The sequence below is a fragment of the Gorilla gorilla genome, chromosome 13 (assembly GCF_029281585.2).
Source record: "Gorilla gorilla gorilla isolate KB3781 chromosome 13, NHGRI_mGorGor1-v2.1_pri, whole genome shotgun sequence".
Taxonomy (NCBI): Eukaryota; Metazoa; Chordata; class Mammalia; order Primates; family Hominidae; genus Gorilla; species Gorilla gorilla.
Window position 1 is genome coordinate 117,966,637 of NC_073237.2, and position 24,378 is coordinate 117,991,014.

General features: G+C 50.0%; 1 protein-coding gene and 1 long non-coding RNA gene across 6 annotated transcripts in view; one reads left to right on the forward strand and one right to left on the reverse strand.

Annotated features, from left to right (window-relative positions):
- Positions 1-24,378, forward strand: part of DAB2IP (DAB2 interacting protein) — a 218,262-nt gene that overhangs the window by 39,018 nt on the left and 154,866 nt on the right. The gene's annotated exons all lie outside the window — the stretch shown is intronic.
- On the reverse strand, positions 13,823-24,137 carry LOC129524783 (uncharacterized). Of its 2 annotated transcripts, XR_008668708.2 has the most exons (4): positions 23,313-24,137; positions 22,993-23,085; positions 18,198-18,530; positions 13,823-14,556 (listed from the first exon to the last, which is right to left on the reverse strand). It is a non-coding gene; the product is annotated as an uncharacterized lncRNA (long non-coding RNA). The 2 variants fall into 2 exon arrangements; XR_010130343.1 differs by lacking the exons at positions 13,823-14,556; positions 18,198-18,530 and adding an exon at positions 21,257-22,120.

The window sequence follows — 24,378 nt, forward strand, 5'->3', positions numbered from 1 at the left end:
TATTTGTGGCCAGAAACTCCACAGAAACATCTGTCCCTGAGTTCAGAGAGGGCTGTTGAGCCTCAGAGGCCAAAAGGGAAAGAAAAAAATGAGGACCAAAAATATATACTAAGGTTGGGTGTGCTGGCTCACGCCTGTGATCCCAGCAGTTTGGGAAGCCAAGGCGGCGGATCACCTGAGGTCAGGAGTTCAAGACCAGCCTGGCCAACATGGTGAAACCCTGTCTGTAATAAAAATACAAAAAGAAAAAAAAAATAAAGAAAGAAATTAGCCGGGTGTGGTGGTGCATGCCTGTAATCCCAGCTACTCAGGAGGCTGAGGCAAGAGAATTGCTTGAACCTAGGAGGTGGAGGTTGCAGTGACCTGAGATGGCACCATTGCACTCCAACCTGGGTGACAGAGTGAGATTCTGTCTCAAAAATAATAATAATAATAATGTATGCTACAACACAAAGCATTTATATCACACTTTCTGGTGTGCAAGGTGCTTTCTGCAGAGGGTCCCCTCCCAGTCCCCCTGTGACTTTCTGCTGAGGAAACCAAGGCTCTGAGGAAACACAGCTCAGCTCCCATGGCTGGAAGGACGCAGCTCAGGACTTCCCTGACCCCCCTCACTCCAGGTCCAGTGCTCACGGGCAGGGCTCAGAGTGGCTGTTGGAAGGAGGCTCTCCTTATTGACGGCTCCCAATTCAGAGTGAGGGTTTTTTTTTCTTTGACATTCTTGTGTTGGGATAATTTTCCCTGTTACCATCATTGGATGAGCGTGAACTCAGGCAGTGGGGGGTGAGGGAGGTGGGACCAGGGAGAATGGCAGCGTTCTTTGTTTTTTGTTTTTTTTTCTTGAGATGGAGTCTCGCTCTGTTGCCCAGGCTGGAGTGCAGTAGCGTGATCTCAGCTCACTGCAACCTCTGCCTCCTGGGTTCGTGCAGTTCTCCTGTCTCAGCCTCCCGAGTAGTTGGGACTACAGGTGCATGCCACCACGCCTGGCTAATTTTCATATTTTTAGTAGAGACGGGGTTTCACCATATTGGTCAGGCTGGTCTCAAACTCCTGACCTTAAGTGATCCACCCACCTGGGCCTCCCAAAGTGCTGGGATTATAGGCATGAGCCACCATGCCTGGCCGGCAGTGTTCTTATGAACGTAGCGAACACCTGCGCAGATGGGTCAGGTGACCAGGTCAGAGATCTCTGTCCTGAAGTAGGAAGCCCCCTCTCCTTGTAGGTGACAGTGGCTGATACCTAGTAAAGACTCATCTTGGAGTGAGGTCTGATGGATGCTAGGGTACTGGAGGGAGAGGAGAGAGATTGATGATGGTCTGGTTTTATGTTCACATACTCCTATCATTCCTTTGGGTTTTTCTTATTTTTTTGAGATGGTGTCTTGCTCTGTTACCCAGGCTGGAGTGCAGTGCCACAATCATGGCTCACTGTAGCTTGAACTCCTGGGCTCAAGCAATCCTCCCATCTGAACCTCCCAAGTAGCTGGGACTGCAGGCAAGCACCACCATGCCCAGCTATTTTTTTTTATTTTTTGTAGAGATGGGGTCTTGCTGTGTTGTCCAGGCTGGCGAACTCCTGGCCTCAAGCAATCCTCCCACTTAAGCAATCTTCCCACTTTGGCTTCCCAAAGTGCTGAGATTACAGACATGAGTCACCACCCCATCGTTCCTTTGTTACTTCCTGTCCTACTTACTGTTGCCTTATCAGTTTATCTGTCTCTGCCCCTGCCCCTGTCCTTAGACAGAGGCATCCTAGCACAGGTGCCTCATGGTTTTCCCCTCTGGGTGACCCTGGAGCAAGACCAACCTCTTAAGAGGGGAGGGGAGGGAATGTGAATAAGTAAATAAATAAGCAGATGAATGAGGGACTCTTCTCAGCATCTTTGGTGACCCTGTCTGACTATCACTGGCTGTAGAATGTGTGACAGCTGAGTCCACCAGGCAACGGCTGTTTGCCGGGAGCAGCAGGACCCAGCCAGACATAATGGAAGCAGGCCCTGGCCAGAGCAGGGACCTCAGAGCCTTTCCCGGCAGAGGGAACGCCATCAAAGCTGGCGCTGCTTCCAGGAGGAGAGAATTCCCAAAAGGCTCTGTCAGCCCCTCTGATAGGGATCTGCAGGGTGTGTGAGAGATTTGTTTTTCAGCCAGGATGTGGGGAGTTAAAAATAGACACCCTAATCCCTTGAGTTCGTGTCACACTTGACGCTGTGCAGAGCCCTATGGCTCCATTATCTCACTTGAGTGGCTCGGCAGCCTTTGACGTGGGGAGAGGTTGCACTGCCCGCTTTATAAATGAGCGTGTGGAGGTGTGTACCCAATTTCTTACTTGAGACTGTACCCCAAATTCAGTGGCAGAACCTGTCTGATCCTCAGCCCCTGAGGTCTGTGTTTTATATTCTTAGGAGAAGCCAGATGAGAGTCAACAGGCTCCAGGAGGGAAGCGGGTTGGTGAAAACAATGGGGTAGATTTTTAAGCAAAGCAGCAAGGATGGCAGGGAGACTAAGAATGAATTGAGGTCCCAGGGAGCAAAGGCTCGTGATGGGCTTGGGGAGCAGCCGAGGACTGTAACTGGTTGGAGCAGGAGTTGGGGGCGTAAGGTAGTGATGGGAATAAAGCAGAAAAGTACCATCAGGACCCCAAATCGAGGACCTAGAATGCTGTGATAAGGATAGTGAACATAAAGCTGTAGGCAATAGGGAGCCATTGAGGATTACAGAGCACAGTAGCTTCCTGCTGTAACAACCATGCATTGCAATGATGTGCTAACTGGCTTTGCTGTAGGTATTACTTTATGGTGTTTGACAGAATATATATTTTTTAAACCCTCAGAAGACACCTGTCCATCCTGACCTCTCCTTATGGAACCTTGCATCGTGCTAGGGGGAGCACCCCGTTTTCTGCTGCCTCTTGGTTTGGGGAGGAGCCCACTCTGGGGCAAAGTCTGTAACTAGGTTTCTCGGCTTTTTCTAGTTTTTGTTTGTTTGTTTGTTTGTTTTTGAGACAGCGTCTCGCTCTGTCGCCCAGGCTAGAGTGCAGTGGCGCGATCTCGGCTCACTGCAACCTCTGCATCCCAGGTTCAAGCGATTCTCCTGCCTCAGCCTCCCTGGTAGCTGGGACTACAGGTGTGTGCCACCACGCCCGGCTATTTTTTGTGTGTTTTTAGTAGAGACGGGGTTTTGCCATGTTGGCCGGGCTGGTCTTGAACTCCCGACCTCAGGTGCTCCGTCCGCCTCGAACTCCCAAAGTGCTGTGATTACAGGTGTGAGGCACTGCGCCCAGCCTTCTAATTTTTAATCTAAGTGCTCCTGGTTGTCCATCTGTCTGTCTTCCCCATGGTGGGAGGAATTAAGTGACAGGGAGGAGGTAGTGGCTGAAGTTCTAGCCTGACCTGACTCATTGAAACTTTTACAGGCTGTCTAGTGCATCTGACACCCTGCCACTGACAAGCTCCCAGACCACCAGGATCAGTTTTCTCCACTTCTCACTTCCATCTCTCCCTCTTTGGGACTCCCCTTCGGCTCCCAACTTCTCCAGGCATCCTGCACTGATTGTTCCAGCAACACTGACCTTTTCTGTACATTTTAGTGCCCATGGCCCTCTAACTTGTATGTTTATTAACTCTTTGCTCCTTCCCTAGCTAGGCCAAGGCCCCTGGTGGGCAGGACAGGAGCTAAGCAAGATGTAAGCTGGACAGACCATTGGAAATCTTCTGGTGCGATCTATCCATTTTAGAATTAGGGGGATAGAGGCCTGGGTTTGCCTAAAACTTCATGACAAGTTCCTGGCAGAGCTGGGATTCAAACCTGGATCTCCAGGGCTATCTTGGTCCTTGGCTGCAACATCACCCACTTCTCAGAGCCACCCTGCTTCTCAGCTCCAAGAGCCAAGAATTCCCAGCTCTGCAAGAATCCCAGTTTTGCAGCCTTGGCTCCTCCTGGGGCTGGGAGCCAGCAACGCCAAGCCTGCAGGTTCCCAGAGAGGGCTCCTGGCGTCGGTGTGGCTTAGTCACAGGGATGAGATCACTACTCACCTCTGGATAGGGGAGGATGCCAAGGTTTGGGAACTTTCACTCTGAGCCACTTGATTTTGTGTGTGTGTGTGTGTGTGTGTGTGTGTGTGTGTGTGTGTGTATAAGAAAAACAAACCTGTTGGTTGGGACTTTGTACTTGGCTCATGAACTGTGGGCTTGGGGAAGCTGCTGAGCCATGATAAGCACTTGTACTGTGCCATCTCACAGCTTCCCAGGATAGTGGCTCTGTGTTAGGAAGGAGCTTGGACCAGAGCCAGAACCTGGTGTTAGCATTTGCTCTGCCTCACATTGGCTGTGTGACCCTGAGTACGGTGCATGGCCTCTCTGGGCTGTAATGATAATACCTAGCAGCTCACACTTTCTGAGTACTTCCCATGGACCAGCCACTCAGCTCATCAGCCCATTTAGTTCTCACAATAGAACTGTGAGATCCTGTTTTCACCTCTGTTTTGCAGATGAGGAAACTGAGTCCCAGAGAGGAGGAGTGACTTGCCTAAGGTCACCCAGCTGGGAAGGGCAGAGCCAAGGTTTGAATGCAGGTCTTCCCAACTCCAAAGCCTCTCGTGTCAGGCACTCTGCTGCCCTGCCCTCTAGCTGCAGGGCTACCTCCTAAGGGATTGTGGAAGTGTAAGTATGGAGAAACCAGGTGTAATTAAGCACGTGAGGGGTGGGAAGGTGATGGATGAAGGGTCTTTTTCTACACTGATATCGTTCTCCATCTCCCCACTGTTCTTGAGTAGTGCTGTCCTTGAATAGTCAGAGGGGGGCGCAGAGGAGAGCAGGTACAGCGGTATGCAGGCTCCATGAGAGGAAGGGCATATTTGAAGATGATTTCACGGGCCGCCAGTCCTGGGCCCATCTCTTTCCACCCCCTGCAGGTCACTGGCTTTGTGAATGTTGATTGTAATTCCTTTCCCATCTTCCCCTAGAAGGTATCTTCAAGGCAGGGGCTTGCTAAGGGATTTCCTTTTGAGTGGAGTGACCATAAGATTTGTTATTTTGTTTGTTTGTTTGTTTTTGAGACAGAGTCTCACTCCATCACCCATGCTGGAGTGAGTGGTGCAATCTTGGCTCACTGCAACCTCTGCTTCCTGGGTTCAAGCAATTCTCCTGCCTGAGCCCCCCTGAGTAGCTGGGATTACAGGTGCCTGCCACCACGCCCGACTAATTGTAATTTTCAGTAGAAACTAGATTTTGCCATGTTGGCCAGGCTGGTCTCGCACTCCTGACTTCAAGTGATCTGGCTGCCTCAGCCTCCCAAAGTGTTGGGATTACAGGCATGAGCTGCCATGCCTTGCTTGACCATAGGTTTTGATTCAGATTTGGAACAGAAATCTGTTGATGGCCACTGAATCCTGGGCTTGGAGTAGGAGCTAGGGGAAGCACCAAGTAACTCGTTCCCACCCCAAGGAAGCTGAGTACAGCAGACAGGCTAAGGGTGTGTGTGTGGTCTAAGGTCCATCAGACAGACCTGGCTTTGGGTTCTGGCTGCTCTACCTACCTACCAGCTGTTTGACCTTGGACAAAGTTATCGTATTTCTCTGATCCTCAGTATTCTTAACTATAAATTGCGGATAATAATACCTATTTTTTAGGGCTGTTATTATATTATTATTATTTTTTAATTTTTTGAGACAGGGTCTCACTTTGTCGCCCAGGCTGGAGTGCAGTGGTGCGATTTCGGCTCACTGCAAACTCTGCCTCCTGGGTTCAAGTGATTCTCCTGCCTCAACCTCCTGAGTAGCTAGGATTATAGGTGTGAGCCACCACAGTCAGCTAATTTTTGTATTTTTAGTAGAGACAGGGTTTCACCATGTTTGCCAGGGTGGTCTCGAACTCCTGGCCTCAAGTGATCCACCTGCCTCGGCCTCACGAAGTGCTGGGATTACAGGCATGAGCCACTGTGCCCAGCCTAGATTAAAATTATACATGCAAAGAAAGAACACAGTACAGTGTCTGCACATCATAAACATTTAATAAATGCTACAGTTTTGTTATTACTTATTATTTGCATTATTACTGATGGTCTTCTTAATGCACTTTATAGCAGTCTTGGGATCCTCTGGCCATACCCCTTTCCAGAACTTACTGCCTTTGGTGAAGGTAGTTCTGGGTAGGGGAAGATCTGAATTAAAGAGTCAATCTACCAGCCTGGGAAACATAGGAAAACCCTGTCTCTACAAAAAAAAAAAATTACCTGGGGCTGGTGGTGTGTGCCTGTAGTCCCAGCTACTCTGGAGGCTGAGGTGGGAGGATCGCTTAAGTCCGGGAGGAGGTTGAGGCTGCAGTGAGCCGGAGCCGTGATCGTACCACTGCACTCCCACTTTGGTAGCAGAGTGAGACCCTGCCTCAAAAAAAATTATTATTTTTAATGTGAATGATTTTTCTCTTGGAGATACACAGGGTCTGAAATTGGCCAAAAAAAGGTGTCTGAACATGGGTTTTTAAGGGAGCTGCTTTGATGAATAGAGAAAGGGGATAATAGAGAAAAAGATTTCTTTAAGGTGCTTGAAATTTATCTTTTGCATGGTATCCACATTCCCCGTGAGCTTGTTTCTGCTGTGTAAGTCACCGGGGTGAGTGTTTGTTGAAGCAGGCATGCGGGGTGAAGGTGGGGCAGGGCGGAACTCCAACAAGTCTCAGCTGCTGCTCCTCCCTCTCTCCCTTCCGAGAACCGCCAGGGTCCTCCTTAGAGAGAGAGCCTGCTCAGCCTTTGGGGAAGCCACAAATTGGTGAAGTTGCTGTAGACAGCAGTGTGTGTGTGTTTGTGTGTTGTGTGTATGTGTTGGTGGGAGGAGGTGAGAGGTCAAGTGGGTTTCCCAGAGGAAGAAAGGCTAGAGCCAGGCCCAGGAGGACAACTGCTCAGGTTTCTGCAAACAGGATTGCAAAATCACTTTTCCCTAGCTTACCCAGTTCTCCATCGGAGTCTTGCAGTCAGGTCAGCTGGGAGCCCCCAAGCTTGGCAGTTAGGACACTTGGGGAGGTGGGGGGAGGGGGGATGTCAAATCCTGCCTCAGTTTCCCCATTTGTCCTGGCTATTCCTAGAGCCCCATTTATCTAGGCTATGCTTTTGGACAGGAAACAGAGGGATGTGGAAGGAGAAGATGCAGGTTTGGGATAAGAGTTGAGACTGTCACTTCCCACTGTGTGCCCTCAGGCAGGTCCTTCTGCAGCTGCCTGGGCTCCTCAGTGTTTTGAGGCTTGGGTGAGGTAATGTGTGTAAAGTGCTTAGCACAGAGCTGGCATGAAGTAGTGTCTGTAATTATAAACCACCTTGGCCACTGTTGTTTTTAGCTTGGGACCCACCTTACCCCGACCTGACCGCCCTCGCCTCTTGCCTTCCCCGGAGTTCCTGTTTGTTGTTGACATCCTCCTCACCAACTAGTGCAGGGATTTTTAAAGTATTTATATCCTTGCTGGAATTTCTCTTTGCATTGTTTAGTTAATTACCAAATTGAATTACGGCAAATAATTTCACTTCCTTTCCAGTGCTAGGGCAGGAAGTGGCCCGGTGCCTTTTTTTACTGTGATTGAGATGATTATTGAGATATTTGATGATGATGATGTCTCCTTCCCCTGAGAGGTTCGCTTCCTCTTAGATCAGCTCCACTGGCCCCATAAATCGAGCAGCAGCCACGTGCTTGGAACATAAATCTTGTCGAGGATGTTGATGTGTTTGGCCACATGTGGTTTTTGGTGTTTGGGCAACTTCTCGCAAACTCGTGGAGGGATAGTTGAAAAGACTCCCTTTAAATACAGAACAAATGACCTGTGCACTTATTGGAGAAGTGCTGGGATAGTTGAAAAGACTCCTTTTAAATAATCAGAACAAATGACCTATGCACTTGTTGGAGAAATTCTGTCCAATGGCATACAAATTAAAAATCAAGGCACAGGGAGAAGGCTTCAGATGGCAAGAAATCAGTGGCTCTTCTCCGCAGCTTGATAGTGTTGATGGTGTTGGCTTCTGCCCTGTCCCTCATGGCTCTAGGGTGGAGAAGCAGATTGGATAAAGACATGGGGTTGAAACTGATGTGCTGGGGGGCTTCAGATCCCTGCCCTGCCACTTAGTACCTGCGGGAATGAACTGCGGCCACTTAATTTTCCTGGGTTCTAAAACAAGGGATACAAGATAACTGGCTTCATAGGTCTATGTTGTAATAGTTTTGCTTCACACAATGCCTGGCACATGGTAAGCACTGGTAAGCAAACCATTACTTTTAACTCAGGGATCCTCATCATGTTCTTTACCCAAAGACCCTTCCCATCCTACCTTTCTAGCCTTGACCTCCTTCTTGCAAGATGATAGCCAGGACCTAATGTGTCCAGGACTCTCCCACCTCTGCACTTCTTTTTTTTCTTTTCTTTTCTTTTCTTTTTTTTTTGAGAGGGAGTCTCGCTCTGTTGCCCAGGCTGGAGTGCAATGGCATGGTCTCGGCTCACTGCAACCTCTGCCTCCTAGGTTCAAGTGATTCTCCTGCCTCAGCCTCCCACGTAGCTGGGATTACAGGCATGTGCCACCATGCCCGGCTAATTTTTGTATTTTCAGTAGAGACGGGTTTCACTATGTTGGCCATGCTGGTCTCGAACTCCTGATCTCATGATCCACCTGCCTCGGCCTCCCAAAGTGCTGGGATTACAGGCGTGAGCCACCGCGCCCGGCCCCACCTCTGGACTTCTGTTGTGCAGTTTCTACTATTTGGAACGTCCCCTATTTGGTCTCTGCCCATAGAATCCTTTCTTTTTCTTTCTTTCTTTCTTTTTTTTTTTTTTTTTTTTTGAGATGGAGTCTTGCTCTATTGTCCAGGCTGGAGTGCAGTGTTGCGATCTTGGCTCACAGCAACCTCTGCCTCCCAGGTTCAAGCGATTCTCCTGCCTCAGCCTTCTGAGTAGCTGGGACTTGTAGGGGTGCACCACCGCATTCGGCTAATTTTTGTACTTTTAGTAGAGGCGGGGTTTCGTCATGTTGGCCAGGCTGGTCTTGAACTCCTGACCTCAGGTGATCCACGAGCCTCGGCCTCCCAAAGTGCTGGGATTACAGGTGTGAGCCACCGTGCCCGGCCTCTTTTCCTTTCAGAAGTTATCTCAAGCACTGTGCCCTCCATGAAATTTCCTATGGCCCCTCAACCTTAACTGCCTTAGTGTATCCTTGTTACGCCTTATGTCTGCAACAGTTGTCGGCCCAAGTATGTTCCATGGAATGGTAACCTGGTAAGATGCTTTGTAGAAAAGAAGGTTAAGAAAAGGCTGCCGAATACTTTATGTACCTGTTTTGTATAGTACCAATCCACATGAACAATTTTAAAGGTTCTGAGAAATCCTGCAGTAAAGAAACCTGCTGAGATTTGTTTACTCCAGAACTTTCCAAACCTCTGACTGTAGAACACTTTCTTCTTGGAATGCCTATTGATAAGCTTTGCGACACTCCTGGAGAGGTGGCGTTGTAGACATCTATATAACAGTTTGATGCTATCTCCTCTTACAGTGAAGGAAACCAAAGCCCAGAGAACTCAGTGACTAGCCTCAGGTAAATCCCAGTGTCTACCACTCCATCACCTCTTGGGTCAACTGGCAGGTCCTTTATAATGAGTGTCCAAGGCTGGGTGGCAAGGAAGGGCTGGGCATGGTAGCCAAGGACCTGCTTTCAAATAACTTTCTTTTTTTTTATTTTTTGTTTTTGAGACAGTCTCGCTTTGTTGCCCAGGCTAGAGTGCAGTGGCACAATCTCAGCTCACTGCAACCTTGGCCTCCCTGGTTCAAGCGATTCTCCTGCCTCAGCCTCCCGAGTAGCTGGGATTACAGGTGCACACCACCATGCCCGGCTAATTTTATATTTTCAGTAGAGACAGAGCCTCACCATATTGACCAGGCTGGTCTCGAACTCCTGGTCTCAAGTGATCCACCTCCCTTGGCCTCCCAAAGTGCTGGGATTACAGGTGTGAGCCGCTGTGCCTGGCCTCAAAGAACTTTTGGCCTTGAGGTGGCGAGATGGACATATGGAATAGAGACAGATTAACTGCTAATCTTGTGTCCCTGGGCCCATGTGTAACAGGAGCCCTGGGACCCTGTTGTGTCCCTGCCCAAGAAGGGACATCAGAGTCAACTGTCCTTTGAGAACCCAGCCCTGTCCCTGGGCCTGGGACCCCAGAATTCGACCCCACCTTCCTCCCACCCTGATCCCTGGGGATTCCTGTGGCCCTATGTGGTTGCCTCCTGCAGGATGCAGGCGAGGGAGGGGAGGGAAGGCTGCAGGGAAGAGAAGAGCCTTCTGTTTATTGAGGCACAGCCTTCTCCTGCCTTGCTGGGGGAAAATGCTCTCTTTTAGAGTCCTCTTTTTTATCTGAAATTCTCTAGGGAGCAATTACCTGACAGTGGGAATTATCTGCTGTCTTTATTCTAGTGCCTGTCTGCCTGAGTTCCTTCTTGGAGTAATTGATTTTGGTAATTCAGAGCTTCTGAATGTTTCTTAGGGGAAGGTGTGGGTGCAGAGGCAGGGGGATACCCACATAGGCGTTTTTAAAGGCGTTGGCGGCTAGCGGCTCTGCTGGTGGTGGTTGGTGACAGGGATGGAACAGTGACTAAAGAGAATGTATTTTTTAGCTTTGAATTTTTCCCCACTTATACGGAAGGTGTGTGGGTTGCATGGGAGCGCTCCTGACTGTGGAACTGGGGCGGGTTTGCTGAAGGGAAGTAAGGAGTTGAAAGGCAAATTGTCAGGTCTGATGGGCTTGATCACTCTTCGCCACAGGCAGGTCAGTCCTGAGTACCGGCCCTGGCCCGACCCTGGCCCTCACCGTCAACCTTTGGTCTGCCAGGGAGCCTGGGAGGTGGCAGAAACTCCTTGGAGAGCCTTTAAAGAGAGCAGCGGCTCCCAATTGGCTTGACCTTTCTGCTGGGCAGACCGAGGTACTGGCTCCAGACCCTGCTGCCCCAGGCACTGCTGTCCCCTGGGAGAAGAGGGCTGGCCAGGGCACCTGGCTTAATGGGGGGACAGAGAAGGTCATGAAGGGTGGACCTCAGTGTGAGGGGCCTGGGTGACTGGAGAGGTTTATCTGTTCAGTGAATAAAAAGGGAGTAGGGTGGCCAGGCACGCTGGCTCACGCCTGTAATCCCAGCACTTTGGGAGGCCGAGGTGAGCAGATCACCTGAGGTCAGGAGGTCGAGACCAGCCTGGTGAAACCCTATCTCTACTAAAAGTACAAAAATTAGCCAGGCATGGTGGCATGCGCTTGTAATCCCAGCTACTCAGGAAGCTGAGGTGGGAGAATGCTTGAACCCAGGAGGTGGAGGTTGCAGTGAGCCGAGATTGGGCCACTGCACTCCAGCCTGAGCAACAGAGCAAGACTCTGTCTCAAAAACAAAACAAAACAAAAGGGTGAGGGGAGTAGCGAGTAAATTTGCTCCTAGAAATGCTCCCCTAGCTAATTCCCCAATTTCAAATGAGTGAATACTCTGGATGTGGGAGGAAGAGCTTGGACTAGAAGCTTCCTCAGGCTCTCTCATCTCAAGCGTTCTGTGGGAGGGACAGCCCAATACAGCGGTTTCCGTTGAGTCTGTCTTCTCTGCACCTCACCCAAGGGAAAGGAACCTGTGGGGCACTGGTTTGGGTCCAGCCCCAGAGGCAGCCTGTCCTTTGTCATAGTGACCACCCTCCCCCTTGAGGCCTGGACACAGCAGCTCCATTCCATGGCCTTCAGCCTGGTGTTACTTGGCATTTTCATTCCTATTTTACAGATGAGGAAATTGAGGCCCAGGGTGATTGGTTCACACCGTGAGTTAACAGTGGGGCAAGGCCTCATACCCAGTCTCTCCTGATAGCTGGTCCAGGATTCCTGTGAGCCTGAATTGGGGGTCGGGAGCTCATCATGCCCAGTGGAAGAGCGGGGTGCGTACTCACGTGGGAGGGGAGCTGGTTTCTCTGGTTCCATCGTAGCTCTTAGCTGGATTTTCAACTCCATGGCTGGTTACTTGAGTCTATGTTTAATCACCTGCTAGACTGAGAAGCCCCTAAAGGACAGGGACCCTTTGTCACATTGGGATCACCTTTTGTGGCCAGCTCAGTGCTTGCATGAGGCCAGCCAGGGCGCTTTAGGTAGAAGACAGAAGGCCCCCCTCAAGCTGGCCAGAGTGAAAGGGATTTTATGGGCTCACCTATCTAAAAACCCAAGGAGGCCCAAATGGATTAGGATGGGATTATCTGTCTGTCTGTCTCTCTCTTCCCATTTCACCCCAGTTCTGGGTTCAGTTTCTCCACTGAGCTGGGAATGGGGAAAGGGGAGTCCCCAAGGGAAATGAGGGTGCTGGCCCCAGAAGAAGGAGGGAGCAGACACAGGCAAAAACAACAAAAGCCTCATAAACATACAATGTGCATGTCATGAATGGTAAATTCAATGGATTTTTTTTTTTTGAGGCAGAGTCTTGCTCTGTTGTCCAGGCTGGAGTGCAGTGGCACAACCTCAGCTCACTGCAACCTCAGCCTCCCAGGTTTAAGTGGTTCTCCTGCCTCAGCCTCCTGAGTAGCTGGGATTACAGGCGCCCGCCACAATGCCTGGCTAATTTTTGTATTTTTGGTAGAGACAGGGTTTCGCCATGTTGGCCAGGCTAGTCTCGAACTCCTGACCTCAGGTGAGCCTCCCAAAGTGCTAGGATTACAGGCATGAGTCACTGTGTCCGGCCAAATTCAATGGATTTTTGTAGAAACATTTTTTTTTTCTCCCAAAAGGAATTCACGCTGTAGGCATGACATCCAGGTGCACATTAGCTCCTATAACTAAACAGAGCAAGCCCTGTGCATTGAGAAAGATTCTGAAACCACATCTTGGCTCAGCAGAAAAGAGCATCATAATCGGTTTAATTATTTGTGCCTTTGCCTTGGTGGTGGGGGTGGCGGGGCAGGGGCTGTGTGTACGGCATCCCTAATCTGGTCCCAATTTTGGTGTTATAGAAGTACTTTTAAGAGTTGAAAACAATTGGATTGAACCTAAATGATGTTGCAAGATTTCCCCAAACCTTAAAGGGCCAACTATATGTGGTTGGGAGCCCTTTCTGACTGGCTGTGATTCCATCCTAAGGACTGACAGATAAATTATTATGTGGAGGCCGTGATGAAGGGTGATTGTTGGAAGGTGTGGCTCCTGGCACTCTGATGGCTCCAGGGAGAGCTTCGTGTCCTTTGTATTGTTTTGTTTTGTTTTGAGACAAGATCTCACTCTGTTGCCCAGGCTGGAATGCAGTGGCGTGATCTCAGCTCACTGCAACCTCTGTCTCCCAGGTTCAAGCAATTCTCATGCCTCAGCCTCCTGAGTAGCTGGGACTGCAGGTACGCGCCACCACATCCCGCTAATTTTTGTAATTTTTGTGGAGATGGGGTTTTACCATGTTGCCCGGGCTGGTCTTGAACTCCTGGCCTCAAGTGATCCTCCCATCTCTGCCTCCCAAAGTGCTAGGATTACAGGCGTGAGCCACTGAGCCTGGCCTTCATATCCTTTAACTGTGACAAGAGTGAGCTGCATGGCCCCTGCCTGCGCTAACGGTGTCAACACATATTTATTCAGTGCCTAACATGTATCAGGCACAGTTTTGGGGCAGATTGAGATAAATTTATCCCGGATTATATGTCACACTTCTGAAAGAGGAGATGTTGGAAAAGGAGGTAACTCTTAAGATTTTTTCCTAGTTGGACCTTGGTAAGAATTGAAAATGTCCTTACACTTGGGTGGAGTATGTTGTGATCCCAGTAATGATTTCCGGGAGCGCTTGTAAACCACCTCTGGTGTCTGAAATTCCACCATTAGTGATTCATTCATTTGGGGTAAGCATTGCCGTTTCTATTAATAGCTTAGGTATTAGGTACTAATGGGATACTAAATAGGGATCTCATTCATCGCTAAGGCCTCCTTAGGTAGGAAGTTATTCTTTGTTTTTTCTCCCATGACAAGGCCCTAAGAAGAGAACCCCTATTTGGGTGGAAGTGGAAATGGAGTTAAACTGGGATACAACATTGGGTTGGTGGTGGAAGCCAAAGTATGTGCATTATAAGACGTGGTGCCTGCCCCACCCAGAGTGCTAAACTTAGCAACAGTCAAAAATTGTCATCATCGAATCACTTTTAGTGGTCATTGTTCTCCAAGTTTGGATCCTGAAGGCAGAACAAGAACTAAAGGTCCTTCCTGGCTCTGACCCCCTGCTGCAGCCTTCCGGATCCAGCCGCTCAAATGGGCGGCTCCGACTCCTGCTGCCTGGGCCAGCTGCTGGAGGAAGTTGCTGGAGCCCTGGCCAGGCTCCCCTGCCCTCCCAACCCTTCCCAGCTGGAGGTGTGGCTGTTTGCTTCCACCTGTTTACTTTCTGGCTTCTAGCAGCTCCTTCCACACTGAAAATGCCAGCCACTGACGGGTCCACAAACGCCGACCATCCCCCTGCTCCACATGCAGTGGTTAAAGGTGTGTGTGAGCTCTGGAGTCTGAATGGGTTTAGGATGAGGCTTGACTTGCTGAGTAACTGAGCTGCTCTTTGCTGACATTCCCATCTGTAAAATGGGATAACAGTGCTAACCCCAGTAGGTTCTTGGAAGTATCAGTGAGGTAGCTAATACATATCAGGTCCCTGGTTAAAGACCTGGCATGTAAAAGGAGCTCAATATATGTAAACTTTGATATTATGTTATTGCTTGGGGCCTTGGCCAGCCACTCTGGGGGGGTCCTGCCCCTCCAGCTGCCCTCTCTTGCCTTCCCAGACACTGTGCTCTTCCGGTGTCTCAGATGTTTCTCTATTGAGACTTCTCTGTTGACACCGCCTGACCCTCTGAGGTCCTACCCCGGGTACCCTCCTCACCCACCAGCTCTCACCTGGGAGCCCCACCCATGCCCAGGGCATTAACAACCCCTGAATCTGGGCTACTCCCAACACAGACTGTAAACCTCCCCTGAGCTCAGATGGAGAGAAGTGCTTTTTCACCGGCTGCTCTAAAAGCACATCAACCGGTCCAACATGAAAGGCCCTTCCTTTCTCCTAACAGCCACTTCCTCTCTCTCATTCACCTGCTCCCCCGGGTCCCAACTTTCCTCTTTGAGGGGAAGACCGCACTGGCCGGCCCCTGGGACAGGGAACCACACCCAGGTGTTTCCTTCCTTCCCTTCCCTTTTTCCTACCTGCAAGTCTGGTGGTTCCCCTTGAGCACCATCTCCTGCACCCCATCCCTGCCCTCACTGCCCATTAGGGGACAGCCCAGCCACAGCCCCTTCTGGTGCAGCTTCCTGTTTTCTCCACGCTGCCTCCAGGGGGAGTCCCTGGACCTTGGTCTGAGGGGTCCCTCCCCTGCTCAAGGTATAATCAAGTCCCTGCTTGAGGGACTCCCTATTTTCCCTGAGATATAATCCAGACTTCTCAGCTCGGTTTTCAGGGCCCTTCTTCCAAATTCCAGTAGGATCCTCCTTGCCAACAGTTCCTTCCTTTGTGCCCAGGAGCTCAGCTGACTGAATAGCCCACTCCATGGCCTCTACCTGTTAGACTGCCTTGCCTGTGTTTCTCAAAGTTCCCCTGCCTGGTGTGCCTTCCCCTCAGCCCGGTGCCTGCCTGTGGATCTGATCACATTCGCAAAGCCTGCAAGGGACGTAGGTCCTCGTGCAGTCCAGTCCCCTGTCTCCCATCAGAATATCATGGCTGTTTGTATTTCTTTTTTTCCTTTTTTTTTTTTTTTTTTTTTTTTGAGACCAGTCTCATTCCGTTACCCAGGCTGGAGTGCAATGACACAATCTTGGCTCACTGCAACCTCCACCTCCCAGGTTCAAGCATTTTTCAAGCAATTCTCCTGCCTCGGCCTCCCAAGTAGCTGGGATTATAAGAGCATGTCACCACACCTGGCTAATTTTTTTTTTTTTTTTTGTATTTTTAGTAGACATGGGGTTTCACCATATTGGCCAGGCTGGTCTCGAACTCCTGACCTCAAGTGATCTGCCTGCCTTGGCCTCCCAAAGTGTTGGGATTACAGATGTGAGCCACCATGCCTGACCCTGTTTGTTTTTCTTTTTCTTTTTTCTTTTTTTTTGAGATGGAGTCTTGCTCTGTCGCCCAGGCTGGAGTGCAGTGGCGCGATCTGAGCTCACTGGAACCTCCGCGTCCTGGGCTCAAGCGATTCTCCTGCCTCAGCCTCCCGAGTAGCTGGGACTACAGGCGTGTGCCACCACGCTCGGTGAATTTTTTGTATTTTTAGCAGAGATGGAGTTTCACCGTGTTGGCCAGGATGGTCTTGATTTCCTGACCTTGTGATCTGCCTGCCTTGGCCTCCCAAAGCTTTGGGATTACAGGCGTGAGCCACCGCACCCGGCCCCGTTTGTGTTTCTTACCCTCCCCTTGGCTCCTTCCATAGAAGCAATACTTTTTGCAGTCTGGGAATCTCTGGGGTCTACAAGAGGGGGATCTTGCCTTCTAGGAAAACTGCCTCTCGGGGCAAGATGGCTGCCTCCAGAAGTGTGTGCTTTGAGGAGGCCAGGATGGGGACCTCCAATACCTGACATAGGGCAGAATTCTATTCCTTGTGACTCACTGTCTCGAAGGTTACGTGGGTTTTGTCAGATACGCTGGGCTCCATGGCCGGGAGCCCTCCACTGCCCTCGTGTCGGGGCTCTGCTTTCCTATCTCTCTGTCGGGAGGTAAGATTTCCACTTCTCAGGGCTGGGGCTGCCGGGTGGATTGAGCAATGGTGTGGGTGAAAGCAAAACAGAAGTACACAAACTAATAATTAACAGATGTCAATTGTTAATAGCTGAAAAATACCACCACCACCCCACCCCCTGCCCCCAGGAGGGAGGAGAGCAAATGGTCACTTGATCCCTTGGAGGAGATTATTTCACAGCCAGCTTGGGGCAGGTTTGGCCAAGACAGTGACAAGTACTGTGGGGTATATGGGCAAGGGGGATGGGAATAGTGCCATTGCCAGGGCCACTGGGCTTTGACTTACTTTGATTCCCTTGTTTAATGCTCACAGCCTTAAGAGTCAAGGGCAGAAGCATTCCTGAGAATGAGCATGTGGGTGCCTGGGGGTGTGCACGTGGGGCGCCCTGGGTCCTATCTGCCGAATCTGAGCCTTGCGCCATCTCTCTTAAGCAAGTGAGATGCTTACTTAAGAGAGCAATTTTGCTCTCTTTCTCACCTCAGTTTTGCAGGTGACATTGGCTTGACATGCCTGAGGTCAGCCCCAGATTGCCAAGCCAGGGTCCTCGCTGTGACATGGCATGGCCAGTTCCTACCCTAGACCCAGGTGGCAGCCCCACCAGATTTAACATCCAGGGGTGGTGCAGGGCCAGTGGGGACTTTACCTAGCTTGAGAGGCCTCCTCTTTGAGGCAGGGCAACCCCAAGGGTAGGTTTTAAGCTTTCAGGTTTTAGAGTTCAGTTTTGTTGTTGTTGTTGTTCTTTTGGTGGGGGGAATAGGGTCTTGCCCTTTTGCCCAGGCTGGAGTGCAATGGTATGTTCACTGCTCACTGCAGCCTTGACCTCCTGGGTTCAAGTGATCCTCCCACTTCAGCCTCCAGAGTAGCTGGGACTACAAGCATGCACCACCACACTTGGCTAATTTTGGTATTTTTTGTAGAAATGGGGGTCTGGCTATGTTGCCCAGGCTGGTCTTGAACTGCTGGGCCTCAAGTGGTCCAACCACCTGGCCTCTCAAAGTGCTGGGATTACAAGCATGAATCACCATGCCTGGCCAGGGTTAAGGTTGTTTTGTTTTGTTTTGTTTTGTTTTATTTCTGAGATGGAGTCTTGCTCTATTGCCCAGGTTGGAGTGCAGTGGCGTGATCTTGGCTCACTGACACCTCCGCCTCCTGGGTTCAAGTGATTCTCCTGCCTCAGCATCCCTAGTAGCTGGGATTACAGGCACATGCCACCATGCCTGGCTAATTTTTGTATTTTTAGTAGAGATGGGGTTTTGCCATATTGACCAGGCGGGTTAAGGTTTTGAGTTTACTTCACATCTGTAAGCTGCTTCTCTCCTTCCTTTGCCTCCATGTTTGTACATTTTCTAATGAGATAAACCATCCATTTGTTCTCTCACCTGCCTTGGGCCCAGCCCAGGTGGTTCTGTCTGGACTGCAGTTCCCACCCCTCAGCCCCAAGACTTGGAGGTACCTTAGATTCACTCCTCTCCTAGTGCTACCAGCTCACTACCTACCTGTGCACCTGTTGGCCCTGGCTCAGGTGTCACCTTCTCCATGAAGCAGCTTTTCCAGGCAGAGTCTATGGTTGTCTGTGCCACGGACCCAGTGGGGCTGCCCAGAGGCAGGAGCTGGTGTTGTTCCTGGTGTCCCCAGGACTGACCAGGTTAAGACCTGGCAGCTTGTAGGAGTCACAGAGGTTCGTGGCAAGGAGGAAGGCACGCACCTGAGGAGCAGGATGGAGTGGTGGCTGAGATTGCTGAAATAGCCTACGGCCAAATCCAGACCATGCCACTTACAAACCAGCCTTGGACAAGTCAGATCACTTCTCTGAGGCTCAGTCTGCTCATCTGTAAGATGGGGAGGTAAAAATACAGTCATGTGCCACATAATGATATTTCGGTCAAGGACAGACTGCATATATGTTCGAGGTCCAATAAGATTTAACACCATATTTTTACTGTATTTTTCTATGTTTACATACATGAATATTTACAATTGTATTGCAATTGCCTACAGTATTCAGTACAGTAACATGCTGTACAGGTTTGTATCCTGGGAGCAGCAGGCTACCCACCATCTAGCCTAGGCGTGCAGTAGGCTACACCATCTAGGTTTGTGCAAGTATACTCTATGATGTTCACACCACAACAAAATCGCCTAATGATGCATTTCTCAGGACATATCTCCATCATTATGCAACACACAACTGTACCTACCTTCTGGAATTACTGAGAAAGTTAAAAGACAGGAACTTACGTGAAGCATTTAACACGGTGCCAGGCACCTAAGTCTCAATAAGTATTCCTTTCTGTTGTGGGGATTTAGGGGGCTGCGAGAAGAGCACGCTGCTATAAACAGGCCTTCCTGGGCCAGGATCTCGGAGGCTAAGCACTCGCACTGCCTGCCCCAGCCAGGGCATGGATGAGGGGCTGAGATGGGGAGGGAGGGGCCCTGCTTTGGCAGTCAGCCCCTCTGTGACGTGTCCACATAACATCCATAGGAAGTTATTGTTTTTCCCCATATTTTACAGAGGAGGAAGTAGAGGCTCAGAGAGAGAGGCTCAGAGAGGTGAAGTCATTCACCCCTGTCACACAGCTGGGAGCTGCAGTGCCAACACAGATGCTATCAAAGTGGCTGGGCTTTTTTTTTTTTTTTTTTTGAGACAGAGTCACTCTTGTCGCCCACGCTGGAGTACAGTGGTGGGATCTTGACTCACTGCAGCCTCTGCCTCCTGGGTTTAAGCGATTCTTGCGCCTCAGCCCCCGAGTAGCTGAGACTACAGGTGCGCACCATCATACCTGGTGAACTCTTTTTTTTTTTTTTAATTTTAATTTTAATTTTTACCTTTTTAGTAGAGACAGGATTTTGCTTTGTTAGCCAGGCTGGTCTCAAACTTCGGACCTCAGGTGATCTGCCTGCCCCGGCCTCTCAGAGTGCTGGGATTATAGGCGTGAGCCACCACGCCTGGCCAATGGCTGGGCTTTGAATCTCCCTTTGGCAGTGAGGTTTGGGTTCTGCAGTGAGTAGGTTTTGGAGTTTGGGCTGATGGGATGGCAGGATCAGGAGGGCTTTCTGCTTTTTTTTTTTTTTTTTCCCCAATGATGCCAATTCTGAACTGTTGCTTCCTGGGGCACCACAGGCAGGGAGTCTGGGCCAGTCTGGCCTTCAGCCCTATTTGCTGTGACCTGTATGGTGTGTGTTTATTTTAATATGTGATCTAGTTGTCTCCATTGAACAATCAGGATTTTACATCCAAATCTGGTAGCTTCTTGTAAACTTGATCTTCCGGCCATCGTGGGCCCACATTCCAATAGGACAGTGTGGGCTGGAGTGTGTTCCCCATTTAGCCTGCCTGGCCAAGCCTGCTTCTCTCCTTTCCTTTCCCTCCTGGCTCACACTGGCATTTGCGTTTGTGATTCCTGAGCCAAGTGGGCTATAGGGCTGGGGCACACGTGGGGTGTGGGCCCTGGGAGCCCCCTCTGAGGAGCTCCCTACTAAGAAGGGCAGGCAGAATTATGATTCAAGGCAAGATGAGTGGCCCCAGAGAGATGTCTAGACAGTGCTTGGGGCTTTCAGAAATGTTAATGTGTTCAGAGGAGGGCATCCAGTGACTTGGCACACGTTTAATGAGCTCTTGCCTTGTGCCTGGCACTGGGCATCCCTGGAGGCTGCAGAGATATATTCAGGACACAGACTGTCCTCAGAGAGCCTGTGTTTCCGGGGGTGAGGGCATCCAAAATGGGCTTTCATGGAGTAGGATATTTGTATTGGTAAAAATGAAGATGTGAGGCACTCTGGGCAGACGAGATAGTGTAGACCAAACTTCAGACGAGAAACCTTTTTTTTTTTTTTTGAGATGGAGTTTTGCTCTGTTGCCCAGGCTGGAGTTCAGTGGTGCGATCTTGGCTCACTGCAACCTCCACCTCCCGGGTTCAAGTGATTCTCTTGCCTCAGCCTCCCGAGTAGCTGGGATTACAGGCACCTGCCACCATGCCCAGCTAATTTTTATAGTTTTAGTAGAGACAAGGTTTTACCATGTTGGCTAGGCTGGTCTCAAACTCCTGATCTCAGGTGATCCGCCTGCCTCAGCCTCCCAAAGTGCTGGGATTACAGGTGTGAGCCACCGCGCCCAGCCAGAAGAGAAACCTTGACAGCACCCCCTGGTTTGAGCTTTCGGAGAGTGGCTCTTCCTCAAGAATGACGAAGGCACAGGAAGATTCAACCTGGAGAAGCACTGACTTTGGAGGAAAAGGTTCTCTTGTGTTTTGAATTTCTAAAGACTTTTAATCTATTTTTTTAAAAATAGCCTTTATTTTTTAGATCAGTTTTAGGTTCACAGCAAAATTGAGCAGAAAGTACGAGATCCCATCTACTCTCTGCACTCACACAAGCACAGCCTCCCCCACCATCAACATCCTGTACCAAAATCTGCTTCTTAGTCTATAAAAATGACATGTCATGATTTTGTTTATTAAAAATAAAATCAAATATTATAGACTGAAAACTAAGCCTTTTTTCTTCACCCCTACTCAACACACACACACACACACACACACACACACACACACACACACACACACACACACACAGAAGCATATGTAAGAATCTATCCACCCAGGAGATCATCCCACATATCCTGAAGTATCCCGTGCATCTTCACCTCGAAGTCCACGGTGTCGGTATACACATTTCCACCTCGCGCTGCAGAACAGTCACACAGGATTCCATTTTCAGGAGAGACTATAATTTATTCAACCAGGCCCCCTGTGACGGACACAGACGTTGTTTACAGTTTTGGTGCTTTTTTTTTTTTTTTGTCTGCTGCTTCAAACCGAAGTGCATAAACATCCTTGTACATCTGTTCTTACACGCTTGTGAGAGTTTATCTGAAGGATAGCATGTAGAAGGAGAATCTATGAATTTAAAATGGATGTTTATGGATTTTTAACTTTTGATCCATGTTGCCCACTCACTCTCTGCAAAGACTGTGGCTGTGTACTCTCCTGGCAGCAGGATGTGAGAGTCGGTGGGTCATGATCTTCCTGTGTATGAAGAGCGGGGCTGGGCTAGGGCTGGGGCAGAGTTGGGGTGGGCCCCCGGCAGCAGAGTCTAGCCAGTGCGTGGGAGGCATTTGGAGGGCATTTTTCTCAGTGCTGCCTTGCACTTTCATGCACATGTATATATCCATAGAATAATATGATTCTGTTTAAATTTCTTTTTTAAAGTCATGTGTCGTTCTACAACTTGCTTCTTTCGTTCAGTAAGATATTTGGACACATTTTTCTAGTTCAGCTGTAGAATTCCACCTCACTGTTTCTATCTGCTGCGTAGAACTTTCTGCAGTATGAGATTGACTTAGCCACCCCTCCGTGGGGGTTCTGCTTCAGGGAACATCCTTTGTGGGTCTCGTCAGGCTTGGGTGCCAGCATCCCTCTGTCTGCAGGAAGCACATTTATTAGGAAAGTGGTCATTGCTAAGAACGACACTGCTGTTATTCCTGCCATGCACCTGGAGCAGAGGTTGTGGTTCTTGCCTTGGCCTTGGCCTTGGGCCTGGCCCTTCTCTGAGTTTTCTCAAGCTCCATGTGGGTGCAGTGAATCTGCTGACTTTGTTCCTGGAGCTGAGTGGAGATGCTGGCTCAGGGCTTCTCCTAGCTCAGAGAGTGGCTGTGATGTGATTCCTAGCCCCCCTTAGTCATCCTAGCAGACTGGATTAGGTGGGCCCCCCCCATCCTAGTGATCCTGAGGCAGATGCCCCCCTGCCCAGGTGTGAACAGACTCTGCCTCTGGGTGGAAGGTTGGCACAAGCCATGGGGTCACCCATTTATCTTCTAGCGAGATCTTCCTCCAGGTTTAAAAGAGACCCTATAGGGCACCTGGTCCTGGCTATGGGTGTGGTGGTTGGAGGTGATAAGGAAAGAACTTAGGGGCTGCTGGTGGCCACTGCTGACAGCTTCTGCTAAGGGTGGGAGGCACTGGAAGACTTTTGAATCTGCAGAGTGTGGGCAATCAGGGAAGGCTTCCCGGAAGAGGTGGGACTGGGCCCAGTGGGAGTTTTAGAATGAAGAGGCAGTGTCTCTGGGCTCCAAGGCAGCCCCTCGGCAGGGGCAGGGGAAGGAAAGAGGGGCATGCAGAGGGCCTGGCAAACCTTCTTTAGAGAGGCTCTTTGGCTACCTGTGGTTGCAGGATGACCACTTGATGTCCAGAAAGCTACTAAAGGGGAGATTTGGAACTGGACAGACTGGGCTCAAACCCTGACTCTGTTGTTACCAGCTGTGCCAGTCACTTACCCTCTCTGAGCCTCAGTTACCTGGTCTGTAAAATGTGATGATAACGGTTTCTTCTTCACAGGGCAAGTGGGGCGGTGGCTTGAGCTCCCGTTTGGAGAACTGTTGGCACCGACCTGCAAAAGGTGACAGGTGTGGTCACACCTGAAGGTAACCCAATCACTTGGGCCTGGAGTGATGGCTAGAGTTGGCCATGGTGTCTGGGTGAGGCCAGAGACACTTCCCTAGTAGAACCCCCCGACTCAGTGATGGACCCAAGGTGCTGGTGAAGGTGACAGAAATGATGGGATAGATTCCCTTTCGCTCTTGGGTCCCACCCCAGGGGCCCACCTCGGGGCCCTACCTGCAAAAAGCAATCCCTCAGGGACACTGGACAGGTGAAGAGGCTTTGAGGGCAGGACCCAAGTTGGAAGGCGCCCTGGGGTACCTGGGGAGAAGGAAAGCCTGGCCGGCTGATGGCAGAGGGTGGTGGGGGTGACAGCCAAGCTTCAGGCTTGGTGCTTCTCTCAGAAAATGCCACCATAGATGATGTCCCCAAGCAACACTGGGTGCGTCCTCATGGTGCCCTTTCTTCCTGGGTAATTAATGGTGCTTTCATCCCCCTGAGAGGGTGGTGGTGGGTATGGCGGGCTGGCTGGGCAGGCGCCGGGCAGACAGTCAGAGCCCACTCCAGTCCTCCTCATCCATTTATTACCTGTCAGCTTTGCTCTTTCTGAACATAAAATAAGTGCCTGGGAGGCGGCCAGGGCCCCTGAAGCCCCGAGCTGGGCTGTCTGGGGCACTCTGGCTCCAGGGAGTCATTCCCTGGCGGCTTCTGCTAAGCTCACCCCACTGAGGGGCTTCAGATAAGCTGGGACAACCAGGCTGTGGGCACAGGCTGGGTTCCTCTGTGATGTCACTGAGGCAGGTGGGTGGAGATGCAGGACTGGAGAAGGTCAGGGCCTCGGCAGCCAGCTAGAGGCCAGAATTTGGGTTCTGAGACAAATCCTCCTCTTTTCCCTTAAACCCCCGCCTCTCAGCCAGGGCTTCTTAACCAGGGCTTCCGGGATCCAGTGAGTCTCAGGATGGACTCCAGAGTGTCCAAGAACTGGAATAGGAAAAAAAGAATCCCACTGTTATTTTCAAGAACCATTAATTAGAATTACAAATGGTAATTCCTGCAATTATAAATGTAGATGATCAACCACAGTGGCATTAGCCATTCTATGATGTTGCAGAAATCATAGGAATTGCAGAAATTCTCATGTCCTATTATTGTGGACCTGATAATTGGACATGAGATACCCAGTTGTCATGGGTATCCTAAAATAACATTTTTGTTCACCGTACTTCAAAATTACAATAGTTATTAGCCCCAGATCTTGTTCTCTAAGGCATTAATAAAGAAGCACATATATTGCTATAGCATT